The following is a 16,256-nucleotide window of genomic DNA, read 5'->3' as shown; positions in this document are numbered from 1 at the left end:
TCCTGAATGACCAGGTGTTTATAAGCAGTGGCTACATAGTAATTTAATTTTTTTTTTTGAGAAGGAAAAAATGCACATTTGAATTTGATGTGTATTCTCTTTGGAAGTTTGTGCAAATTTGAAAATTTGTGTTAACTGTTTCATAGCTGCCATGTAGTTGTATGAAGTCATGGTGGCATGAAGAATGCAGACACTGAATTTGAGTTAATATCACATGTGCTTCAAAGTATGTAAGGGGATGGTGATGATGTCTGAAATTTACTTCAAAATGCACTGAAAACATGGATTATTGGAGTGATGGGCATATGGAAAGTTCTGAGATGAAGCAAAAGCCTAGAAAAATGCTAGAGTACAGTTGGTAGGTAATAGCTATTTGCTGTAAAATTATTTCAACTTTTCTGTAGGTTTGCAAATGCTAAATAATAAAATGTTTGAACTGTATAGTACCAAAGTTAACAATCACATTGATAGCTCATAGACTGAGTTTGATGGCTCAGATGGAAAAGAATCTGCCTGCGGTGCAGGAGACCCAGGTTTGATCCCTTGGTTGGGAAGATCCCTGGAGAAGGGAATGGCAACCCACTCCAGTATTCTTTCCTGGAGAATTCCATAGACAGAAGAGCCTGGCAGGCTAGAGTCCAGAGGTCACAAAGAGTTGGACACAAATGAATGACTAACACTACTTTCAGACTGAGTTTAAAACTGTATGCTTGCATCTCACATCCATTCTATTACTTGAGGATGCTTTGGGGACCATGTCTGTAGCAGGATTATCTTGCCATCACCCCTTGACTCCCCTTCTACCCCCTGTTTCATGACTCTTGGCCTGTTTTTGTCTTCTCTTTGAATATTTGTTCTATCTGCCTGAATAGAAACAGTGCAATTTGGTCTCCTCATCAACTTCTCAAAGTAGAAGAAGCATCAGACCAGGAGGAAGAAAGAGAATTTTTCTTTAAATTGAAGTATAATTGCTTTACAGTGTTGTTAGTTTCTGCTGTACAACAAAGTCAATTAGCTATGTACAAATATGTACAAATGTACAAATATATCTCGTCCCCCTTGGACCCCCCTCCCATCCCCTCATCCCACCCCTCTGGGTCATCGCAGAACACTGACTGAGCGCTCTGAGCGATGCTGTAGCTTCACGCGAGCTAGCTATTTTATACCAGGTAGTGTATATACGCCAATGCAACCTTCCAACTCCTTACATAGTTCCATTCCCTCCCTCCAACAGTGCAAGAGAGTCCCCTTTCCTCCACATGCTCTCCAGCATGTTGATAGATTTTTTTATAATGGTCATTCCGATCCATGTGAGGTGACACCGCGTTTCAGTTTTGATTTGCATGTCTCTAATAAACAGTGATGTTCAGCATCTTTTTATGTGCCTCTTGGCCATCTGCATGTTTTCTTTGGAGAGATATCTATTTAGGTCTTCTGCCCACTTTTTTTTTTTTTTGATTGATTTTTCTTTGTAATATATTGAGCTCCATAAACTGTTTGTATATTTTGGAGATGAATCCTTTATGCGTTGCTTTGTTAGCAAATATTTTCTCCCATTCTGAGGGTTGTCAGCCAGTGTGGAGAACAGTATGGATGTTCCTTAAGAAACTAAAAATAGAGCAGCCCCACTACTGAGACACACGCTTCTTACCTTCCTTCTCTTCCCTTCCTTCCATCCTGAGCCTCCCCATCCCTCCTCCCCTTCCACCCCGCTCCCTCCTTGGCTGTGTCGGAGCCAGTGAAGCAGTTCTGGCCTCTTTGGATTTATGCGGTTCAGGGTGAGAGGACGCTGCTGCCATCCGGGCTGCTGTCTGCTCTGCATTGATTGAGCTTCCTGGGCTTGAGGGATTTTTTGCCGAGCTGAGTTTTCCGGTTGATATGCTCTCAGTCATTTGTCATAAAATCATTCCAAGCAAGCTGTTTACTGGTCTGAATGCTTAATTACTGACGGGGAGGAGTCTGGCTCCTTGAGGATCTGGGTGTTCCTTTGCATGCCTTCTTGGAGCTCACTTATCATCTGGGACCCCGTGATTGCCGGGTTGTATATACCATACACGTATCCCACTTCAGAATAAAAAATAAAGACACCCACACTTGCACCTAACTATCTGAGGTATGTGCACACAGGTCATTTCACCTCGTACCATGATAGTATTTTCTTTTGAATATAAATTGATTGCCAGACTCAGCTCTTGGCAGCTCCGGCGATACAAGGGCCTCTGCTTTGGGTTTTGGATCAGAATGTTCACCTGGTTTATTTTGAGCAAGTTCCAGAAATGCTTTGCTGATTCCTCTCTCACCCTCGACTCAAGAGCCTCCATCCTAACTGCTGAAGTGGTGCTGGGTATAATTATCTTCCTGAAAGAAAAAAAAAAGTTTGTATAAATTGGAGTCAAGTTTATTTGTGAATGCAAAGCCACCTTGAGAATTATATTTCAAAACCTGTCGTTGAGGATTTAGCATCTGAAGTCCTTTCCTGGTGGTTTATTTATAATTTCAGCTCTTTTTTATGAGGAAAATTAAAACACTGTTTGTGCCCTCCTCAACATTAATTCACACAGACAACTGCCCTCTACAAATTGGCCTCAGTTATCTTTTTTCATTGACTGCATAACAGTGAATATTTAGGGAGTACATTTTTAAAAATTAATTTATTTTTTAATTGAAGGATAATTGCTTTGCAGAATTTTGTTGTTTTCTGTCAAACATCAACATGAATCAGCCATGGGTGTACATATAAATGTCCCCTCCCCCTTGAACTCACTCCCTTTTCCCTCCCCATAGCACCCCACTCGTTTGATACAGAACCCCCATTTGAGTTCCCTGAATCATTCAGCAAATTCCCATTGGCTATGTATTTTACGTATGGTAATGTAAGTTTCCATGTTTTTATACAGGTGATGCTTTGGGCGAGATTCAGAGAGACAGAGTAAGTCAGAGAGAGATTCAGAGAGCAAGAGAGATTTAGGAAGACAGAGAAAGCCAGAGAGATGCAGAGAGAGGAGAAAAGCAGGAAATGGAATGTTTTAATGCCAAGATAACCTGTCAGAATGCCTTAAATATTTACTGGAGTTTTGATGTTTCATTTATCTCTAAGTCAGCAGGGCATTGTGTTGTTTCAATTTTTTATCGGGGAGTACCATGGCTCTTGTCTCTGTAAGGAATTAGAACTTAAAAAAAAAACAAACAAAAAACCACACACACTCAAACTTTTAATCACTCTGCTATAGATATATTACAGGAGAATTCTCTCCCTGACCTGTCATGTTCTCCTTATTAAAAATAACTGCTTGTCACCCCTTGAAGCTCTTTCTCTCGCCATCCCCCCACCCTTCTTATGACCAGTCCCCTTATTCAGAGCTATTGCCCTTAAAGTAATCGGGATGCTTTCAGAACTGCCAAAAGGTGAAATTGACTTTTTGAGGATGCATTCCTGAAAACTGCAGCTGATGCAGTTTCCCCAAGTAGAAACATCCTGTGTGTTAAGACCGAGAGGGGCAATTTACAGCCAGTTCCAAATGGGGAGCTGAGGTCAGTAAGTGCCCACTTCGGCAATCTTATCAGCCTGGTTTGGATGACAGTACCCGGAGAGGTCCTTCCGAGGGAGCAGTCCCTGGGGACCCGGCCGCCTCCGCCTGCAGCAGGCTTGCTTTGCGAGTTTTATGTATGGTGGCATCCACAGTAGACACCTCCCGAAGTCTAAACTTCTTTCAGCCGTTGTGAAAAATGTACTGTCTTGGCAATTCCGTGTCAGAGGTTTTATGTAAAACCTGGAGCTTATTGGTTCTTTTTAATGTGTACTTTTTTATGAATTATCACTCTGAACCCTCCCATTTGTTTTCAGAAACCATTTCCATTTTTAAAAAATTATTTATTTATTTTTAACTTGGAAGATAATTACTTTATGATGTGTTAACTTCTGCTGTACAGCAACATGAATCAGCCATATGTATACGAGCATCGCCCTCCCTCTTGAACCTTACCCTCCCATTTTTGCAGGGCTGTTTAAATTACTCTCTTTATTTCACTAAAAAGAGAAAAACAAAAAAGCAAGGCTTAGAAAGTTGGGGAAAAGACGCAGGCATGTCGACATGGATCTGTGATTTAAAACTACCTGGTTTGTGGGTCTAGTTTAAACGGTCTTAACCCAGCAACTTACGTTCTGTTGTTGCTACATCCTTTTATTTAAGGACTTGTTTTAAAAGTCTTTTTGTCACTCCTTGTAAAATTATTTTGTTATTAGTAAATTTTGCTTATAGGAGCATGGCTCCTCTATTACAAGGGGAAAATATAAAGAACACATTTTAGGATTACAATTGTTAAAAGATAACTTGTGCATATCATTATACAATAAGTGTCAACTGTGTGTCTGACTATTCTATCAATAATTCTTTAACAAAGAAGAAACAGAATGGCAGTTATTTTTATTGAACTAAAAAGATTAAACATCTTATTTGGTTTGCATTATATTTATTATACTTTGTCCATCCAGAAAGTACTAATAAAGTATTAACAGATCTTTAAGAAAAAAAAAAAAAACTATGCAATTTGACTCTAAAGCCTGTCCTCTTCACCACCCCCTTGCAAGGCTTGAGATCCAAGAAAAATTGGCATTCTTGAGACCCCAGAAGCTACCATCAACATTAGCTCCTCCACTTGTTTAGTTAGTGTAGACTACAGATAATTTAGTGTAAAATGTCCCAATAAAAATTTTCCCCAAAGCATATGTAAACCACAACATAATAGATTTATCAAAGTAGCAGAATGCTATTATGTTCAAAAGATTAACCAGACCAAAGCTATTTGTCATAGCAACGGGTGCTGGGGTTGACAAATTACAATTGAACCCAGTTTGTAGCAAAATGTTAGGCAGAGCCTTGGCACTGATGAATTGACATGGGAGTCCAGCCTGGAATATATTAGAGCAATTTAAATATCATTCAAAACAGCACACATCCTCAAATCGTACCAAGCAACCGCAACACATTCTTGATCCTAAAATGCATCAGTAGCCAGACACACCATCCCTCTAGTCATTCTTAGCTGAGAGGAAGGAACTTCTGCACAAAAGTTTACATCAGTTGTCAGGGAGTCTGATTATGTGCTGCGTGCTCAGTCGTTCAGTCCTGCCCAACTCTTTGTGATCCCATGGACCGTGTCTTCTTGTCCATGGGATCTTTCAGGCAAGAATACTGGAGTGGTTTGCGTTTTCCTCCTCCGGGGGAATCATCTCAACCCAGGGATCGAACCTGTGTCTCCTGCATCGCAGGCAGATTATTTACCATCTGAGCCACGGGGGGAGCCCATTACAGGCATTTAAAAACTTGTGGTAGGAGCACAGGGTGACATCATTTTAGAAATAAGAAAAATTCCAGATAATGTGTTTCACCCTAATGAGATCAGAAACCTTTTCCTAGTAAAATTTATGGACTGGGTGGTGATAGGGGCTCAGAGAGGGAAGAGGAAGTGTTCCAAAAGAGGAAGAACCTGTGATTTTTAGAATAGAAAATGGATCTGTAAGTTGTATCCCTTTGTACAATGAGTTGATCAAATTATCACGAGAAGAGGTCTTCTCTTTCTCGGCGGTTAGTTTTCTGCTATGAGACAACAAACGTGATTAGATTCTTTGGAAGGAAAGTTGAAATGTAGTTGAGTCAGCAGTTTCATATCACTTACCTCTGTCTTGCCAGTTAATTTGCAACACCACCAGCTTCATTTCAATGTGTGTTGGTCCCGTGTGTGTGTGTGTGTACCTGTGTGCACGTGTTTTTGCCTTCCGCTTCTACCCACCTGACTGTTGCTGTCATTTTCGTTCTTGGGGTTTGAGTCCGGGTATCTGTGGTAGAGTCTCTTCTTTTTCATGCAGGATTTTATATGAATCCATCATCTATTTTCACTTTGTCTTTGCCTGTTCTTAAATTTCAACTTTGATAGTAGCCTTTTGTAGACCTAGCACGTACAGTCCCTTTCCTTGACTAAATTTATGCCAAGCAATATGTGCAAAGCTTTGGCCATGATCCATTACAGGCTAGTTTTATGGGTGTTCATGCATGCTCAGTCATGTCCAACTCGTTGTGATCCCATGGACTGTAGCCCATCAGGCTCCTCTGTCCATGGGCTTTCCCAGGCAAAAATACTGGAGTGGGTTGCCATTTCCTACTCCAGGGGATCGTCCCTACCCAACGACTGAACCCATGTCTCCTGTACTGAGGGTGGATTCTTTACTGCTGAGTCAGCAGGGAAGCTCAGAAGATAGCATTAGCACCCTGCTAACATTTGTCCCTACCTTTGTGTTGTATATGAAGGTGAAAGGGGAGTCAGGAATTTCAGAATATTATGTTTTTTAGGTTTTATTTATTTATTTATTTTATTTTTTTTTTGCATTTTAAGCTCCATTTGCAGTTTTAGGCTTAGAGTAAAATTAAGAGGATAGTTACAGAGACTTCCCTTCTATACCCTGTCCCTACCACATGCATAGACTCCCCCATTATCAGCATCCCCCATGACAGTGGTGCATTTTGGGCAACTGAGGAAACCACACTGATGTCATAATCACTCAAAGTCCATAGTTTACATAAGGGTTCACTCTTGGTGTTGTATAGTCTATGGGTTAGCATAAACATAAAATGACACATGTCCATAATTATAGCATCCTGGAGTGTTTTCGAGTCAAATGGAAGACTTTGACAAAGTATCCATCTTTTGCTTCTTGCAATTATAACTTGTGTTATTTTTTATGCCAAGGAAATGTGTGCATTTAAAACAAATCCTTAAGCACGGTGATAGCAACAGTCCTGCTGGACTAGGTGGCATGTACAAATGTGAATGGTTTTAGGAGGAATGATCAGTTCACTGGACTACTTAGCATTCAATACAGTTCTACACTAGCCTGTTACAACCATGGCCTTATTGATTGATTGGGTAAAACAAGATAAGATCATGCATTGGAGTAGACCCTGTCTTTCTCTGCAGGGTTTGTGTTTAGGTTATAAAAAAATTACTAGGGACTTCCCTGGTGGTCCAGTGGTTAAGACTCCGCACTCCCATTGCAGGGTTCCCAGGTTCTATTGCAGGTCAGGGAACTAGATTTTGCATGGCACAACTAAGACCCAGCATAGTCAAATTAAGAATATATATACATTGGGAAGGAGAGCTTTTAGAGTAACTCAGAGCTTTGGCATGTGACAAAGAGATGATCTTAGTCACCTGAATGGAGGAGGATCAAAGATTCCCACTGAAGACCAAGTCTACAGAGTGTGGGGTCCTTGGGAGCAAAATTTGCCTTAAGCCACAGAATCTTCAAGAACTGATTTTATTTTATTTTTTTATTTTTGATGTGGACCATTTTTAAAGTCTTTATTGAATTTGTGACAAAGTTGCTTTTGCTTTTTGATTTTCTGGCCCTGGGGTATGTGGGATCTTAGCTCTCCAACTAGGGATCAAATCCATACCCTCTGCTGGAAGTAGAAGTCTTAACTAGTGGACTACCAGGGAAGTCCATCAAGATATGGTTTTAATGGATGTGCATCCCTAGCTCTCTGCCTAAAAGTTGACTTGCCATCTTTCCAATTAATAAGAAAATACCAAACAGAGCATTAAAGTTTACAGCTTCACATTTTCAAATTAAATTATCTATTGATTAGTTGGGAGCTATTATTAAAAATCAGCACAAGCACATCTGACAAGATCTTAAAAATATATTCATCATGATGGCTTTCATCACATCATAAATGGTGGATCTGCACTTTATTTTAGAAGGAAAGGAGGCAAAAGAGCAATTAATTTGAAGCCCAGGTAATTGGGAAAAAACTAATCTATTTAATCAGTCCCAAGAGATAAGTGATTTCAGAGAACTGACACTGGAATATTTGTTTAAGAAATTTTTGTCTGAAAAGGTTATTTATATGTGCTTAGGAAACTATTCTGTGTGTGCTTCAGCTTAGCATTTGCATCTCTTATGCTAAACTGTGCTTGGTTTATGGATATATTCTTTTTTTTTTTAAGTTTTATTGGTGTATAGTTGATTTACAGTGTTGTGTTGGTTTCTTCTCTATAGCATAGTGAATCAGTTATGCATATATATATGCCTATTATTTTTTGTATTGTTTCCCCGTATAGATCATTGGAGAGCGTCAAGTAGAGTTCCCTGTGCTATACAGTAGGTTCTTACTAGTTACTTATTTTACATGTATGGGCTTCCCTGGTGGCTCAGATAATAAAGAATCTGCCTGCAATGCAGGAAACCTGGATTTGATCCCTGGGTTGGGAATATCCCCTGGAGAATGGAAAGGTTACCCACTCCAGTATTCTGGCCTGGAGAATTCCATGGACTGTATAGTCCGTGGGGTCACAAAGAGTTGGACATGGCTGAGTGACTTTCACTTTCACCAGAATGGGCTCTTTACAAATTCTTGCTCCAAACACATTTGTTCAAAAGCTGAAATCTTAGGCTACCATGTTTAATTGCCCTGAAAAAATCTTAGAGATGGAAGAAACTGTGTACGTTTTTGAGATTCAGTCTCAGTGCCAGAACACCATTAAACTTGATATTAAATGATATATTTAAAGTCTCTGTAATTGGCCCCATAATAGGCTGAATTCTAGAGAGACAGTATGAATGAGGCACAGACCCTAAACCCAAGGGGCATATAGACTAACCAGGAAGACAAGAAAGAAAAAATCCTATTGCAGAGTTAAATAACGTGTTACCAGGGTCATAGCCACCTAGGACATATAGAGATGGGTGTGCTTCCTTGATAGAGGTGGGTGTAGGGTGAGTCCAAAAAAGATATTCTGAAAAAGATGACATCTCAGCTGGCAGCTGGTGGGTAAGGAAGAGCTTTCTAACAGGAGGCAGAAGAGGAAAGGAAAGTGCACACGGATGTCCAATAGAAAGATGTCAGATAGACCATGCCATATTCACTCTCCAGGTACTTATCAAGTCCCTAAGATGGAGTAGGATTATATTCTGAAGACTTATAGAAATGTCAGATTACTTTTTTTCTTCACCGCTAAGCTGAGCTCCTTTAGGGCAGAAATGGTTCCATTTGTCTTGGTTAACCCAAGACCCTCAGCTTAATGTATATCACATGAAAACTGTTTAGCAACTATTAGTTGAATAAATGAATTGATCAGTCGATGGTTTATCACAATTGACTCTTGTTAGTGAGAAGCAGAGTCATTGGTAAAACCATTGATCTTGATGGAGTCAGGGTGGAGACCTAAAGCTTATTACCAGCGATCACCTTCTTGGTGCTTCCCAGACCATTTAATCTGCACTTTTTGGCAGTCATTCAGCCAGAAAAAAAAAAAAAAAATTACCTTTATCCAGCCCTACACTTCTCTCTTATTCCTGGAGTTTTCACAAACACAAGGACAGATATGGAATTTCTGCCCTCTCCTATTACCTGACTGATTTAGGATTTCAGCAACAGAGGAAATGATCTTAGCTTGGAGTAACTTTCTTGGTAAATGAACTATAGCTATATATAGTTATATATAGTCATCAGCAACCATTTACTTTTCTAGTGCCTTATCAATCATGTATTTCACTTTCTGATTGGCTTCCTGACAAAGTTTCAGGTCTGTTTTAGAATCTCCTTCTTATTAGGAATATTTGCCAGTGTGACCTGATAGTGGGGCTTCCCTGGTGGCTGAGAAGGTAAAGAATTCGCCTTCAATGCAGGAGACCTAGGTTTGATCCCTGGGTCGGGAAGATCTCCTGGAGAAGAGAATGGCTACCCACTCCAGTATTCTTCCCTGGAGAATTCCACGGGCAGAGGAGCCTGGTGGTCTGCAGTCTATGGAGTCGCAAAGAGTCTGACATGACCAAGTGACTGACAACCTGATAGCACCTTTATCATCCCCAAACACCTGACAGATTGCTAACAAATACTCAACGTTCAATCATGTGTGCACCGCAGTGTGTGAGCATGGCAAATTTTCTTTGGCTGCCATTTGTAAAAATCTTCTGAAATTCATGCATTTAATTTGTGTATTTGAGTGTCTACTATGCTCAGGAAACCAAGCTAAGTGTTTGGATATACTCTGTAGTTCCAGATAACAGTGTGATCTGAACAAAGATGAGTCAGTAAGTTTCTTTACAGTGGCCACCAGGAGAATGAGATAGCATGGTTGGTAGCACTGTCTGGATGCCATGAAGGATGACAGGCCATTGGAATCACTCATAATGGGGTCTACAATATCTGTGCATTTCTCCTGCATCCCGGCCTTCACATCTGGCGGGGGGAAGTTCCCTAGTCAACTTAAGCTCTGGATGCCCTAAAAACCTCTACTAAAGCATCTTAACTCTTCATTTTGTTTTTAAATAACAGGAGCTAGAGTACAAAATGGGGGTGTCCTAGGTGGCTCAGTGGTTAAAAAAAAAAAAGAAAAAAAATCTGCCTACTAATGCAGGAGATGTGGGTTCAATTCCTGGGTCAAGAAGATCCCCTGGTGGAAGAAATGGCAACCCACTCCAGTATTGTCGCCTGGAAAAATCCTGTGGACTGAGGAGCCTGACAGGCTATAGTCCATGGGGTCACAAAGAGCTGGACATGACTTAGCAAACGGGCACAGACACAGCAGTGCAAATTAAGCAAGACACTAGAACATTCGCACTCAGCTCCTCTTGTCCTTGCTCTGCATCGGTGACCCAGTGCAGCCCTTCTGGAAATGGCCCATCCTAGAGGGAAAATGGAAAACACTTCCTCTGAGTTCTGTATCTCCTAATGGTGATGGTATCAGGCAATACTTGGTGGTGTATTTCTTAGTTCCTGTTACTGACAGGTAAAGCAGGCCAGTTTGCTGAGCACAATCCCACAGTCTTGGCTCTGACTCTCTTTCTCTGCCCACTTATTCATTCATCCCACAAATATTCATTGAATGTCCACTCACCTTTGGGGCAATCATGGGGAATAAGACACACATGGTCTCTGCCCCTATGGAACTTGCATTCTACTTGGATCTGGCAGGAACAAAAGAAGTAAATAAAACAGAGATTGCAAGTATCATAAATAAACAGATGGCATGTTGAGGTGGAGAATAATAATGTGTGTGTTGGCTGAGGTGATCAGAAAAGGTTTTCCAATGATATGAGGCTTAAACAGAGCTCACACATAAGAAGGAATCTTGGAAGTGTGTTCTAAGTTGATACAGCAGCAAGTAAAAGGACACGGAAGCTCTGAATTAAGCCTGTGATGCAAGTGGGGAGGAGAGACTGAATGTCGGAGGGACAGGCAGAGACCAGAGCCTCAGGATTCTATATGCTGAGGCTTGAATTTGGTTCCAGACCTCAGCTCAGCTCTGCACACAACTAAATTCATTCCATCAACCACTGGAGAGAAAACAGAGAGCAAGTACTACCTGTCAGAAGTCTATGTGTAACTGTAATTATTACTGCAAAATTTCAGATGGGGAAAAAATAAAAAAGAAATAGGAGCCTTTCAGTGCAACAGACATTTGATTTAGTTATCCTATCGTTGTCTTTGCTTTTATACATGCTCTTTGTCTCTTTCTGTTGGAGAAGACAAATAATTCTTCCTTTTTAATTTTGTATAATGTTCAGGGAAAAACATAATTTTGACCCACTTGAGCATTTGTTTTTATTTTCACCGTAACTGTTAGAATTATAGTCTCCACAGCCTACGGGACCTTTCAAAGGTCATTAGGCACTTCCAAAACCAGTCAAATAGCCTTTGTTTTTTCTTTTCTTTTTTTTAAATTTTGGGATGGAGGAGAAAATACTCAAATTCGGTAGAAGTTTCTGCAATAATGCGGATTTCTACATCTTCGATGTCTAATACAATACCCACTAACCATGTTCAAGCTGAGTTTTGGAACTAATGCTACTGCTACCAAGGAATGACATTTTAAATTTTATCTAATTTTGATTAGTTAACATTTAAATAACCACATATGACTAGTAGCTATCATCTTGTACTGCACAGCTCTAGAGCCTCTTTTGAATGTCTTGCCAGGGTTTCAGTAGAATGCACAACTAACAGTGGTCCTCAGAGAGGATTTTGTCTATTGCCTTGATGTTGTTGTTATTTAATTGCCAAGTCACGCCTGACTCTTTTGTGACCTCATGGACTGTAGCCCGCAGGCTCCTCTGTCTATCTGTGGATCAATTCTGCATATAGTTACTTTTTTCAAAGTAACCGTTGTTTTCACCTTTTCCACTAACCATTTCTTCTCCCTCTGGTTTGCTATTGTTGTTCAGTCACAAGCTGTGTCCAACTCTTCGTGACCCCATGGACTGAAGCACACCTGGCTTCTCTGTCCTTCATCAACTTCCAGAGTCTGCTCAAACTCATGTCCATTGACTCAAGGATGCCATCCAACCATCTTTTCCTCTGCTTCCCCCTTCTCCTCCTGCCCTCTGTCTTTCCCAGCATCAGGGTCTTTTCCAGTGAGTTGACTCTTCGCATCAGATGGCCAAAGGATTGGAGCTTCAGCTTCAGCATCTGTCCTTTCAATGAATATTCAGGGTTGATTTCCTTTAGGATTGACTGGTTTGATCTCTTTGTAGTCCAAGGGACTCTCAAGAGTCTTCTCCAGCACCACAGTTTAAAAGCATCAGTTCTTTGGTCCAACTCTCACATCCGTACATGACTACTGGAAAAGAGGCCTCTATTTTACTTTAAGAACCACTTCTGCCATCACCCTCCCCCTCTCATGCTTACAGGGAGAAACTCTGCCTAGTTCTAGAGTTGGGTATGTAATCCAATCCTGCCCAATTGTCAAAGTTTCATCTCACAGACAAAGGGGTTGGCCAGGAGAGATGAGACCCAAATCCAGACAGGGAGACTTATTCTCAGAACATGAATCAAAATTATTGGTAACTGAGCATGTTTAGACAGAAATTGTTGGCACTATCTGTGCTTCTCTGAGAGCCTCACCAATGCTATAGAAAGCCCAGTAGCACTAGGACTCATGGTCAAGCTCCTGAAAATCACTCTGCCAAAATCCAGAGTTATTCTTAGGTTTTTCACTCATATGATCCAAGAGGTCCCTTTTTGCTTAAGCTAGTCTGAGTCAATATTGCATTTGAAACAAACAAACAAGTTTTGATGACTACAGTGATTAGACAAGCTGTCCAACATTTGTGGAAAATATAAATTTCTTAAATCCCATAAGACTGATATCTAAGAAATGATAGAAAACTGGACATAGTCAAAAACATGGAAAGTGATATCATGAAGGAGCTAGTGGAATTTCTTCCTTATTCAGCTGAATATGTGAATCTGACAGCAGAGGCTATTCCTTTGGCATCCTACATGGATTGAAAATGTGACAATCCCATCAAAGATCAAAATTAAGTTTGGGCTAAGATTTAGACTCAGAGGAAACTGCTCTTGTAATAAAACAAAAGTCAGTATGAGCCAAGTAAAGATATTTTTTAAGCAGTGTAGCTGTTACTCTGAATCTGTCTAGGTAGGACCTGAGAGGTAAACTCTTCCAGAAAAGAAAGTCCATTCTTACCAAATTATTCCCCAAACTTGCTTCATTTCAGTCTTGTGAGAGGGCTGAACATGGAGGAAATGCATGATTTTGAATTCATTTGTGTGTCCACACCTACGTGTGTGTGTTTACACCCCTGTGTGTGTGTTTGTGACTTCCACCTTACCTTATTCCTGTGCTTCTTTCTGGAGCAGAGCCTGGTCCCTTTGCCATTTCTGTGTTTCTGCATGATGACTCAGTGATAATCACTAAATTCAACTCCCAAGTCACACCCCAGAATTTTATCTTTCATGTGACATGAATATATGTTTCTCAAGCAGTCATCTGTCTGCCCTTGGCACAGTTTCAGGCTGAGAGTCCATTTCCTTCAATGCTTCGAGTTCTTTCTCATGTCAGTTCTCCAGTTCCAAATGAGCAGTATGTGGAACTATGGCCACATTTCCCATTCCTTATCTTTGCTTGAAACACACCTCACCGTGGCCAGCCATAATTCAAAGGCTTGGATTATGAAGATTGCCTGGGTCTTTTCCCTGCCAATGTCCATTAGTGACTCAGCTCACTGAAGTTTCTGGGAACCATCTCAGCCCAGTGGGAACAGTCTCAGCCTGGTGTGAACCACCTTCAGTGACACCAAAAAATGCTACATCCTTCTGACCAGGCTTGAGGGCATGTGGAACACGGGACGGCTAACTCTCCCTTCCCTCTCTGCTATGGGGCCAGGACTCTTAGGACCAAGTTTGTCTATAGCTTCAGAAGGTTGGTCTTTCCCAAGGAACATCATCTGATTTCATTAAAAGCAGGCCCTTCAGTTCAGGAAAATCAAACCAGTGCTCTGTGAGAACCTAGAGGAGTGGAATGCGATGGGAAGTGGGAGGGAGGTTCAAGAGAAAGGGGACATACTGTACCTATGGCTGATTCATGTTGATGTATGGTGGAAACCAACACAATATTGCACCGCAACTATCCTCTAATGAAAAATAAATAAATTAAAATAAAACCAAGTCCTTTGAGTCACATCCTGAACTGCTGACAGCAGATGCCCCTGGAGTCCTGCGTGGGTATTGTAGAGAGTTAGGGTAAGTGTTGACTTCATTCCGCTTTTCTTTTTTTTTTTTCCAAACAGGAAGCATTTGCAATTTTTAAGACAATAAAGAATGCTATTTGAAAGCATTTTCAAGTTTTTTTTTTCTCCTAGAGTGGATGGTCTAATTTTTTCTTTAAAAATACAAATATGATTGTTCCAAGAAGATCAAACATAAGCGTGCATAGAGTAGAAGGATGAAATTCCCTTCCCAACCTACACAAGCTTTTTAAATGTACTTCCCAGAGGAAGCTATTGTAAATAGCATCTATTTTCTATACATTGACAAAAATGTCTAGAGATAATTGGTACATCTGAGATGAAAAGATACATGAGTAAATGTACTCATGTGTATTTATTGCGAATCCAAAGACCTGTACAATTTTGATCAAAATGACCTCTCTCTCTACATGTTGCATATATAGATAGATGATGTATGCATGTGTATACACACACACACACATATATATGGTGCTCAGCTGTGTTTGACTCTTTGTGACCCCATGAACTATAGCCCACCAGGCTCCTCTGTCCATGGGGTCCTCCTGGCAAGAATACTAGAGTGGGCTACCATTTCCTCCCCCAGGGAGTCTTCCCGACTTACAGATCAAAGTGTCATCTCTTATGTTTCCTGCATTGGAAGGTGGATTCTTTACCACTACAACCACCTGGGAAGCCCATGTGTGTGTGTGTGTGTGTGTGTGTGTGTATGTGTGTGTATATATATATATATTTATGCATGCACATGTATATATACACATATATATTATATTGTATTTTTTTCATTTTACAGTATATCAAGAGTGTTTTCCATCTGCACCATTCTTTTTAGCAACAGCTTAACATTCTTTAGTATGCACATCTGTCTCTATAAATACTCACCCCCTATTAACAAGCATTGGGCTGTTACTTACTCTGAACAATTACCATTTGTCCTACCGATTGGTATTAGTACTACAACAGCATTCTTATCCATATAAGCAAGGCTTCCCTGTGGCCTCCCCAATTTGTGCCAATTGACTCTGATTTGCAGTTACAGGTGGTATTCCATAGCCATCTCTGCTAAGGTCCCCGGCTGAAATAGGACACAATCATGTGACCTGATCTTTGCTGATGATCTGTTCCCGGGTATAACAAAAGGAGGAGATATGTTTTAAATGCACCTCTAGATATGTGGAGTGTTTGCCCAGGGGTGATGCTGCAAAACCCATACTGAGGACTCTCACCTCAGGTTTGAAGGTGATTTGTTCGGAGCGATTTGAAATAAAAGTTCAGGCTTATTTCTCATAAGTCTATTATTTGGAGGGGGATTTCATGAACCATTCTATTTATCTTATGCCTTCTGGGCACAGGGTTTTATGAGATGGGTATTTTTAAAGGAACAACTTTATTCTTGGGTAGGTTGACAGGACTTTTAATGAGGAAAGAAATTAGAAACCAGAGCTGGAGGCAACATGGTCAGTAAAAAGGAAAAGGAAGCAAGGAACAGAAATTTAGTTTAAATGCCCTTTAAAATGGTTGTTCCTGTAAATATTCTTGTATATATCCGTTCATAGTTATGGCTGAGAAAAATAGGGAGGTGCGGCTCTTGGGCTTTTCTTAACAAGAGAGTGATTGTCACTTTTCCAGGTAGCCCTGATTTTACTTAAATTCCACCGAGTGTAGTATCAACTGAAATTATACAAATCCAGTAATGCACATAATGTTCTAA

The 16,256-nt window shown here is 40.5% G+C and overlaps 1 protein-coding gene across 14 annotated transcripts in view; it reads left to right on the top strand.

The window, feature by feature from the left end:
• The window catches only part of RBFOX1 (RNA binding fox-1 homolog 1), a 2,068,635-nt gene that overhangs the window by 1,072,434 nt on the left and 979,945 nt on the right, over positions 1–16,256 (top strand). The gene's annotated exons all lie outside the window — the stretch shown is intronic.

This window comes from Cervus canadensis, chromosome 32, assembly GCF_019320065.1.
Source record: "Cervus canadensis isolate Bull #8, Minnesota chromosome 32, ASM1932006v1, whole genome shotgun sequence".
NCBI lineage: Eukaryota > Metazoa > Chordata > Mammalia > Artiodactyla > Cervidae > Cervus > Cervus canadensis.
The sequence above is the reverse complement of the archived record's forward strand: the minus strand, read 5'-3'. Positions and strand labels throughout refer to the sequence as shown.